Raw genomic sequence first — 11323 nt, forward strand, 5'->3', positions numbered from 1 at the left:
GATGTTTGTTGATGGTTTTAGGTATATACTGTTTATTATTTTTAGGAAAGGTCCTTCTATTCCTATACTTTCCAGTGTTTTCAATAGGAATGGATGCTGTATTTTGTCAAAGGCTTTTTCAGCATCTATTGAGATAATCATGTGATTTTTGTTTGTTAGACTGTTGATATGGTCAATTATGTGGATGGTTTTCCTAATGTTGAACCAACCTTGCATTCCTGGTATAAATCCCACCTGATCGTGGTGTATGATTTTCCTCCCATTGTCTTTTGACTGGACCTCTGTGCCATTCTTTATACAGAATTTCATCTCATTTCATTTCAGCAAAACAAGCCTCTTGGGGCCAATCAGGGCAGCATTTGTGAGCATGCACGCCCCATAGCATCTCACTCCAGAAGCTCCACTCCAAGCCTGCCTTTGAAGTGTTAAAGATGTTCAATTGGTTTGTGAAAAAACGGATCTCCCCATCTCTGAAAGACTTCTGACAAAAAATTCTATCCACCGCCGGAGAAAGAACTGAGTCCAAAGGTAGATCAAAGCATACAATTTTCCACTTTATTTTATTTGGGGGTTTTAGTTTTATATGAGTATTCTCTCATAACAAAATGGAAGTGTTTTCCCAGGTCATTCACATATAACCCAGATCAAACTGCTTATCATCTCAAGAAAGGGGATGGGAAGGGAGGGAGAGAGATCATTTAGATCTCATGATTTCAGAAAAATATGTGTTAAAATTGTTTTTAGATATAATGGGGAGATAAAATATGAAATAATAAAAAGAGAAAAGTGGAATTCTCCCCCCCCCAAATAATACTGATCAGATAAGGACCAAAATATATGATAGTTTATACATTTACATGAGATCTTCATTTACATCATCTTGTCTGCACTTCTTAACAAAAGGATATTATATGTTCCCATTTACAGATAGAACAACTGAGTCAATAAAAGCCTCACAGGGTTGCTACCTTTATTCAGGCTCTTATCAACTACTACCTGGGCTATTGCAGTAGCCTCATAATTCGTCTCCCTGTTTCCCATATCTCCCCTCTATAATTTTTCCTCTACACTGCTGACAAAATCATGTTCCTCCTACATGTGGATGACCACATCACTCCTCTGCTCACAGATCTTCAGTGACTCCTCATTGCCTCCAGGAGAAAAAAAACTATTCAGCTTGATATATAATAGGAAATCCGCTCTGGCTACAACATGCCTTTCTGGGTTTATTTCATGTTACTCTTTTTTTAATAGTTTAACAACTGAAAATAGAAGTCCACAGGCTTTGTGAAGTACATTTGCTCTATGAACTGGTCTATTACCTGTTCCCTAAGTTCAGAATTCCATTTCTTATTTCTGTCCCTTTACAGATATATGCATGACGCCTGACTCTTACATGTGCCTTCTGGTCCCCTAAAGGACACAAATTCCTCATTTTACAAATGAGGAAACTGAGGCCCAGAGGAAGGAGGTGGCTCATCCAAAGCCATACCAGCAAATGATGAAGTTGAGATTTAAACCCAGTTCTTCTGGATCCAAACCTAGAGTTCTTAGGAAACTGTGGGAGCAAAGAATTGAGGGGAATTGAGGAATAGGAGTTTGAGAGCCAGACCTTGAGAAGGGAGGTCCTGGGTTCAAATCTGGTCTCAGAAACTGCTTAGATGTGACCCTGGGTAAATCACTTAATCCCCATTTCCTAACCCTTACTGCTCTTCTGTCTTGGAACCAATAGTCATTATTTATTCTAGAATGGAAACTAAAGAATTCTTAAACAACAACAACAACAACAACTATGGAGCTGCTTTAGATAAATGGAACTCCAATAGTTAAACGGTCAAAGGATAAGAAAAGAGTTGTCAAAATAAGGAAATCCAAACTGTCAGTACTCATTTAAAAACATAGTCATTAATAATAAGAGAAATGTAATTTAGAGCAGCTTTAGGATTCCACTATCATTTCTCTAATTAGTAGCATTTTTATGTGGGGTTTTTTGGATTGCTTATCTGTCTTGTTCTAAGAAAAATAATTTATTTATTCTTCTATTTATCTACCACTTATCTAATAGGGAATAACCCTTATTTTTATATATTTAGATAAATTCCCTACATATCTTGATTATCAAAGATATTTGCTGCAAAGGTTTTCTCCAACAGTGGCATGATTTTGTTTCTTTAAAAAGTTTTCAATTTGGGGTGATGGGAAAAAGGGAGAGAATTTGGAGCCAAAAATGAAAACAAAATTTAAGTAAATAAGTTTTTGGGGTTTTGTATTCAAAAATTATTTATTTTATCTCTATCTGTGCTCTCCATCACTATCTCTGGTTTATTCAAGAACTCCTCCCCCATACACAATTGTCAAGAGCATCTCCTTCCCTGAAGCAATTTGTTTAGGATTGGAGTAGGAATAGAAACTAGATCTATCATTTCATTCGTATATGGGACTCTCTATGAAAGGAAACTCTTGTTTCCCAATCCAGGCTTACCCATTTCCCGAAACTTACAATTTTAGTAAATTATCTAGAGCATTGAGTGATTAAATGATTTGCCCAAGGTCACTCAGTCAGTATGTGTCAATTGAGATTTTGAGGCCATATCTTCTTGGTTTCAAGGCTAATTCTCTATTCTCCCGTGCTACATAGAAAATGTTCTCTCTCTCTCTCTCTCTCTCTCTCTCTCTCTCTCTCTCTCTCTCTCTCTGTCTCTCTCTCATTTTATGTCTTTATAGCTAGGTCATATATTTATTTGGAGATTGTTGTGCTATATGCTTTGAGATACTGGTCTAAACCTAATTTCTGCCAGACTGATTTCCAGTTTTCCCAACAGTTAAGTTCAGTTTCTCAGATTCTGATCATTTTCTTCCCTGTTCTTTGTATCTTGAAATGTTTGGGGATTTTGATGATTATTAAATTCTCAAAAGACAACAACAGTGGGCAGCTGGGTGGTACAGTGGGTTGAGAGTCAGGCCTAGAGTCGGGAGGTCCTAGGTTCAAGTCTGGCCTCAGACACTTCCCAGCTGTGTGACCCTGGGCAAGTCACTTGACCCCCATTGCCTACCCTTACCACTCTTCTGCCATGGATCCAATACAGTATTGACTCTAAGACGGAAGGTAAGGGTTTAAATAAAAAAAATACAACAACAAAAAGAGTAACCCATATTATGCTGAGTGTTTTTAACAATACTCTATTTAGAAGCCTCTTGATTTATTATTCTTGCTAATTAAATGCTACCTACAATTGTCTCTGAACAAAGTAAGATAGTTTTTTAAAGTTTTTTTTTTGCCTTCTAATTTTCAGTGCCCTGAGGCGTAGCCCATGTTGCCCTACCATAGTTACAGCTCTTCTCCCAACTCTCAGTCAATCCAGTACTCCAGACTGAAAGCTTGACTCTGAGCACATATACAAAAAAGTTTCCATTCCCTTTTATTTATTTTTTTAATTGCCAATATCTTATAAAAGCCTTTTTTATTTTAAATTGCCAATATCTTATCAGTCTTGCTATTTCAGAACACATTTTTTTTATTTTTTTAAACCCTTAACTTCTGTGTATTGGTTCCTTGGTGGAAGAGTGGTAAGGGTGGGCAATGGAGGTCAAGTGACTTGCCCAGGGTCACACAGCTGGGAAGTGTCTGAGGCCAGATTTGAACCCAGAACCTCCCATCTCTAGGCCTGACTCTCAATCCACTGAGCTACCCAGCTGTCCCCTTGGTACGCCTTTTAAAAAAAAACTCCCCCTCAAGAAAAAGAAAATTCTTTCCCAAAGAACTGATGACAATTTTTCTAAGGTCTCCTTATTTCTGTCACTTGTCTTTTGAGGGGATCATTTTCATTTTCCCTTCTCCTCACTGGATCCCTTTGCTAAACTCAACTCTGACTGTCAGAGTTGGTAACTGGACTTTTTCCCAATTAAGTTGGGGATTGTTTTCAGCAAATGATAAGTAAAAGCAGTTGGAGTTGACCCCCTTTCTGGAGTTGCCCCATGGCATTTATTAATAGCTCTGTAAACAGACTTATGCCCAGTATCATCTTGCTGCTTTCGATACTACCAAGTTTATGAGAAGTTGCCTAGAAAAAACAAGATAAAGTCCCCAGAAATCTGATGCTGGTCAATCGTCCATTAATTCCAGCTTTCATAAATCACACACAAATGAACAGTCCATTGTGATCACTGTTCCAGATCTAAGGGGTGGGATTTTTTTTTCCCTCTTCCTTCTTTATTTGACTCACAGAAAGCCCAAATTATGTGTCTACTGATAGAAAGGCTAATTACAAAGCTTCCCAAGAGATCCCAAGTATGAACTTTAATTAGCCCTGGCTAGAGAAGCAGCTATGCTATTTTTGATTCATTCATAGATAAAGAGAGGAATGTTAGTTATATTTGATTCTAAATTTAGAGCAATAACTGAGCCTCCATCAGTGTACCAGGCCAGTGATGGAAGAAATGTAGAAGGCTTCCTCACGCTTGGCATCTTGCTTACTCTCCAACATTCTCTACTATAGAGAGGCAATCTGGTCAAGAGGAATTGGATGCTTAAAAAAAAAAACTCTTGCCTTCTATCTTAGTATCCATTCTAAAACAGAAGAGGGGTAAGTATAGGCAATCAGAGTTAAGTGACTTGGCCAGGGTCACACAGTTAGGAAGTGAGAAGGTGGATTCTAATCCTGACTCCGACACTTCTTATCTAAGCAACTATGGGCAGATTATTTGACCTCTATATGCCTCATTTTACTCATCTGTGGAATGGGGATAATATCAGTGGTGTCAGGAATAATTACAATGTTTGAATGAAAAAACATACATGAAAAAAATCATCTGGATACTTGGAAATGCTCTATAAACATCATCTGTTATTACTTGTAGTTTCCTCTTAATGTGTTTTTTGGGTTTTTAAAAATATTTTAATATTAATTGTATATTAAGTAATAAAATATATTAATATTTTTAATATTAATATCTCAAGGGAACAACGAGGTGGCTCAGCAAATAGACAGGCTTGGAGAGGGGAGGTCTTGGTTTAAAATCTGGCCTCAGACCATTCCTAGCCATGTGACCCTGGGCAAGTCACTTAACTCCCATTGCCTAGCCCTTACCTCTCTTCTGCCTTAGAACCAATATTTAATATTGACTCTAAAATGGAAGGTAAGGGTTGTTTTAAAAAAAAATACATACCTTAATGTGTTTTAAAATATTAATTTTCATTCATACATTTTATAAATATTTATAGAGTATAGATCATGTTTAAGGCCCTATTCCAAGTGCTGCTCCTGAATAGAATGGAAGCTCCAAAGGGCAGGGACAGTCTCACTTTTGTATTTCTATCCTCAGCACCCAATACAGTTTCTTTTAGGTGCTAAAAAAAAGCTTGTTGTAGGATGGTCCATGGCCACATAATTAAAGCTGACATTTATATAGCATTTTAATGATTTATATGATTTTCCTACTTCAACTCTCATAGCAACTCTCTCAGCTAGTATTATCTCCAATTTATAGGTGTGGGAAATACTCAGAGAGATTAAATTTCTTGCTCATAGTTATATTGATAATAAGTATCAAAGATACTCCACTAGCCTTGTGGAGAATTTGAACTCAGATCTTTGTGATTACAAAACCTTAGTCTTCACTATACAACACTGCCTCTCCTGGAGCTCAATGGAATAAGGAGAAGGGAATAAGTCATCTTTACTAAGTTTACTAAACTTAGTTGACTTAATTTACTCAGAGTTATTCAGTTTACAGAAGGAAGAGCTCACTTCAGCTGGGGTGGTCAGGGCAAGTTTCAGAAAGAAATGAGTAACAACTGAGCTTTGAAGGTCAAATAAGGAAGACATTATGGGCAAGTAGAATGGCCAGGGCAAAGGTGATGAGGCTCAAAAGCTCGAGCAGTATTCAGGTGACGGTTAAGCCTATTTGGCTGGAACTGAAGACTAGTGTTGTAGTGCAATGGGAGAGAAGTCCAAATTTAGGGCAAAGTTCTGATAAGCCATTCCTTAACTTAGGTTCAGCATTTTTTGAAAAGTTGTTTTTAGCACTGTTTGGTTTATACCCCAAAGAGATAATAAAAAAAAAGACTTGTACAAAAATATTTATAGCCTCGCTCTTTGTGGTGGCAAAAAATTGGAAAATGAGAGAATGTCCTTCAATTGGGGACTGGCTGAACAAATTGTGGTATCTGTTGGTGATGGAATACTATTGTGCTCAAAGGAATAAAGAACTGGAGGAATTCCATGTGAACTGGAATGACCTCCAGGAATTGATGCAGAGTGAAAGGAGCAGAGCCAGAAGAACATTGTACACAGAGACTGATACACTGTAGTAAAATCGAATGTGATGGACTAGCAACAATGCAAGAATCCAGGCTGAGAGACTTATGAGAAAGAAAACTAGCCACATTCAGAGGAAAAACCGTGGGAGGAGAAACACAGAAGAAAATAACAGCTTGAATACATGGGCTAATGGGGATATTATTGAGGATGTAGATGCTAAATGATAACTCTAGTCCAACTATCAATAATATGGAATTAGGTCTTAATGATACATGTAAAACCCAGTGGAATTGTGTGTCGGCTAAGGGGGTTCAGGGGAGTTTGAAGGAAAAGGAAAGAACATGAAATATGTAACTATGGGAAAATATTCTAAATAAAAATAAACAAATAAACAAATAAATTAAAATGATCAAGAAAACTAAAAAAAAAATAAAAATACAGGTTCCTCTTCCTCAAAAAAAAAAAAGAAAAGAAAAGAAAAGCTGTTTTTGGATTCTTAGTTACAAATAACAACGAGCTTATTGCCTCAAGACCAAAAATATTTTAGAATATCTTGGATAAGATTCATAATAAAGTCAGTTCAAGAAGCATTTTAGGTGCTTACTCAGTGCCAGGCACTGTGCTAACCATTGTTAATACAAAAACATGGATGAAAAAAATGTTGCTGCCCTTAATTAAGGATGTCACATTCTAATGGAAAAGGAAGCTGAAAACAGAGAGAGAAGGTACTGTGTAGTTACAATGTTGTTGGAGAGGGGACTTGGTCCCTGCCCAGTCTAGCTCGTTTAACCACAGAAAAGAAGGAACAAATAACAGAGACCATAAAATGTTCCTTACCTGTCTAAACTCTGTTGTCCCTTTAGGAAGTATGATGACATTCTCCCAAATATTATTAGAAGGGACATTGTGCCATCAGCTGTGCTGTGCCTCAATTTACCAATTGAGAGGGTAATCAATTTCCCCAAACCCTTCCTACTATATGTGTATATGTACAAGATATTTCTCTGTGTGTGTGTGTGTATATATATATAAACACAAATAGCTCTATCTATAGCCATATGAATATATATATATATATATTTAATAGCTATCTTATTAAAACATTCTAAATGGTCAGGGAGGTGATCTCCAAATTAAGCAAAGGAAAGGAATGGATTATTGCAAAGCTAATTTAAGGACCCCAGGCTTCTGACTACTCTCAGCAATACAATGATGTGGGACAGTGATGGCAAACCTTTTAGAGGGAAGGGTGATGTGAGAAATGTCCTCAGGCAAGAGGGAGAGGAGCAGCCCAGCCCTTCGTCCCTCTGGCTTTCTAGTAACAAACTCTGGTGAACTCTGTGCTGGGGGGACAGTGCATGTGCCCAGACAGAGGGCTCTGAGTGCCTCTGTCATGCATGCCATAGGTTTGCCACCACAGATCTTAGATAATCCTGAAGGACTTATTATGGGGAATGCTATCCAATTCCAGAAAAAGAACTATTGGAGTCATCTTTCGCATCATTGTCTTTATGGTCGCATTTGGGGGTTTGGGCTATGTATGAGTTTGCTCTTCAACAGTGACCAATATGAAAGTGGATTTTGAATGACATTAAAATTTTTTTTAAAAAAAGACCCCAAGATTCTCCCTGAAACAAAGATCCACCTTTTTTTTTTTTTAACCCTTGTACTTCGGTGTATTGTCTCATAGGTGGAAGAGTGGTAAGGATAGGCAATGGGGGTCAAGTGACTTGCCCAGGGTCACACAGCTGGGTAGTGGCTGAGGCCGGGTTTGAACCTAGGACCTCCCATCTCTAGGCCTGATTCTCACTCCACTGAGCTACCCAGCTGCCCCTCCACCTTTTTTTTAACACCCCTTTCTGGTAAAGTCTGAAGAATTGAAAATAAAAATCATTCAAACAGCAATGGAGAGGCTGATGGCATGAGAGGAACAGAGAATTATCAAAGCAAAGTGGATAGTCATCAAAGAAATATAAGCAAGAGCAAGAGATGACAGATAACTGACATGCTCCACACTGGTATCCTGGGAATATCAGAATAAAGCAGAGAAGGTTCTCAGCACATTGGGGAGGGCTATCTGGGGGGAACTTAGGAGAGGACATGACCAAGAGTCCCATGGGAAGGCCAGGCACAGATGTGTCATTAGTGGGATTTCCCACTAATCCCAGATCTGTCATGGAATTTAAGTACAGGGAACTTCTGAGCCTGAAGACAGCATGGACAGAATATTCAAGAAGGTGAGACCCATTTCTTAGTTTTCCTTGAATCTCCCCATCCCAGCTCCTTTACACAAAGGGTAGCTGGCACAATTCACGTGCTTAATAAACATAAGGTGACTGAATGAATGAATGAACCAAACTTCTCTTTTGAGTAGTTGGGCACATATTTCTCTACTTCTCTCCCATATCATTTTCTTTATTCATACTTCAATAAGTTCTCATAGTCCATCTTTATACAACCTATTAAATAAAAAAAATGATCCCTCTATCTGTATCAGTACAATTACCACACTAGACTAGGAGTTTAGAGCAGAAACCTTTTTTATTCAAACTTTGTATCTTTCCTTGGGTACAGTGCTAGGTATACTGTAAATGCTTTCAAATGTTGATTATCTTCGTTAATTGTCTTGTTTTAAAAAATACTACAGGTGGCTCTGTGGATAGAGAGCCAAGCCTAGAGACAAGAGGTCCTGGGTTCAAATGTAGCCTCAGACACTTCCATACTGTGGAAAGTGACCCTGGGCAAGTCACTTAATGCCAATTGCCTAGCCCTTATCACTCTTATGCTTTAGAACCAATACTTAGCATGATTCTAAGGCAGAAGGTAAAAGTGTTGTTGTTTTTTTAAATACAATCACCAAAACAGAAAAATCTGAAACATAATGAGAAGTAGCCAGGTGGTGCAGTGGATAGAGTGCAGGACCTAAAGTCAGAAAGACGTGGGTTTAAATCTGGCCTCAGAAACATTAGCTCTGGGCAAATTCCTTAACCATAATTTGTCTCAGTTTCCTCAATTGTAAAATGGGATTTATAATAGCATTTACTTCTCATGGTTGTTGAGAGGGTCAAATGAGATAATCATTGTTTTTTTTTTGTTATTGTTGTTTTTTAAACCCTTAACTTCTGTGTATTGGCTCCTAGGAGGAAGAGTGGTGAGGGTGGGGAATGGGGGTTAAGTGACTTGCCCAGGGTCACACAGCTGGGAAGTGTCTGAGGCCAGATTTGAACCTAGGACTTCCCATCCCTAGGCCTGACTCTCAATCCACTGAGCTACCCAGCTACCTCCTGAGATAATAATTGTAAAGCGATTAGCACTTAGTAAGTGCCTGGCACATAGTAAGCCCTATATAAAGTCAGCTATTATTATTCATGATGGAACATTCTAATAACCTCCACTAAATTTCCTTAGTTTTTAATTTTATGATTCAATTTTTAACTTTCAAATACCAATAAAACAAAAAATGAACTTTGCAGCTATTTGCTTTGGAATAGATGAAATCCTACAAATGAAATGTCCCTAATGACTTCTCAGGTATTCCCTGTGCCCTTTAACCTTCTGCTGATTCATCCCAATATATTTGTAATTGGGGACCCAATTGGATTGCTTTGTCCACCAGTGAACAAGGATTCCCTGTGGTTTATCGACTTGAGTTCCCAGAGAACTGTGACACTCTCTTTACAAGGTCAGTTTCTCTCCCATCCTAAAATATTCAAGAGAAACCAGGGTACAAAAGTAGTGAGGACAAGACCTAGAGTTGAGTTCATGAGATGGGGCTCCAAAGCAGATAGGACAACTATGCTGGCTTTTTAACAACATCTTGTCACATCTTTATACTATTCCATTATATTATGAATATATAAAATACTTTCTGGCATGCCCCAATTGTTAGATATTTTAATTATCTTCCAGATTTCACTTTTACATTAACAAATAATGCTACGATAAATGGAATCGGTATTTTCTGTGTCTGTCTTCCCAATAATCAGATAACATAGTTTTATGGATGCTGCTCCATAAAATTCTTTTCTTATTATTGTAAAGATCAGAACATATTTGTTGGTGCCCTTTCTTAAGACCTATAACTCATGACCCAAGGTTTCCCAAATCTCTAGAGTCATACAGGTGATATATGGTCTTGGGCGATGACCTAAAGAAGGGCCATTTTTCTTTTTGCCTTGCTGGCCCCTACTAAAGTTGACTCTAGCAAAATTTCCTAATGGAATTTGAGTCATCATATTTCACAAATATGAATAAAAGGGATCCCTAACTCCCATACAAGCACTAAAGATAGTAGATGCATATGAGTAGGGGAAAACATTTTTCATCACATAGAAAATGATGAAGGTGAAAAGTACTCCAAGTCACCTATAAACAAATACTGAAAACACACAAAGTTCTCAGGAGAGCCCAAAAGTTTTCCCTATAAGTGAATGAACTTCAGTGACCGTCAGAGCAACTTTTTTATATTATGATGAAATCTCTTTCTCCCACAGAGTCTTTTCACAGTCTCCTCAAGATTTGTAGTGCCTCTCTGTGGTTTAGAATCCCCCTATAAGTCAAAAATATTTTAGGTTGTTAAATAGACAACCCACTTCTCAATAAAATCTACACTGTAATTATTCACTATAATAATAGTGATAGTGAGTATGGTAGCAAACTTGTGGCTTTAACCATTGCTGTTCTTACTGGATCCATATGGAGCCTTCTTTGTCCAAGAGACAAGCTTCATCAAGAACTCTTCTTCTCCTGCTGGAAGGATTACTCTCAAGGTAACCCTCAAAACAGATGATTCCCAAGAAATAGGCTTGAGGGCTAGAGCATGGGGCCTCAATACCTAGGAAATTGAAATGCCCCTCAATCTATATAGGAGATTTAGATTCAGAAATGTTGGCCATAAACTTTTTTTTTAACCCTTACCTTCCGTCTTGGAGTCAATACTGTGTATTGGCTCCAAGGCAGAAGAGTGGTAAGGGTAGGCAATGGGGGTCAAGTGACTTGCCCAGGGTCACACAGCTGGGAAATGTCTGAAGCCAGATTTGAACCTAGGACCTCCCGTCTCTAGG

General features: G+C 38.0%; 1 long non-coding RNA gene across 2 annotated transcripts in view; it reads left to right on the plus strand.

Moving 5' to 3' along the window:
• LOC123251820 overlaps positions 1-11323 on the plus strand; it is a 39666-nt gene that overhangs the window by 15861 nt on the left and 12482 nt on the right. The window contains exon 2 of one of the 2 annotated variants that reach the window (XR_006506514.1): positions 325-528. The exons of the other annotated variant lie outside the window; for it this stretch is intronic. This is a non-coding gene — a long non-coding RNA (uncharacterized LOC123251820). The remainder of the gene's footprint in view (positions 1-324; positions 529-11323) is intronic. 2 annotated transcript variants of the gene reach the window in all.

The sequence above is a fragment of the Gracilinanus agilis genome, chromosome 6 (genome assembly GCF_016433145.1).
Source record: "Gracilinanus agilis isolate LMUSP501 chromosome 6, AgileGrace, whole genome shotgun sequence".
NCBI lineage: Eukaryota > Metazoa > Chordata > Mammalia > Didelphimorphia > Didelphidae > Gracilinanus > Gracilinanus agilis.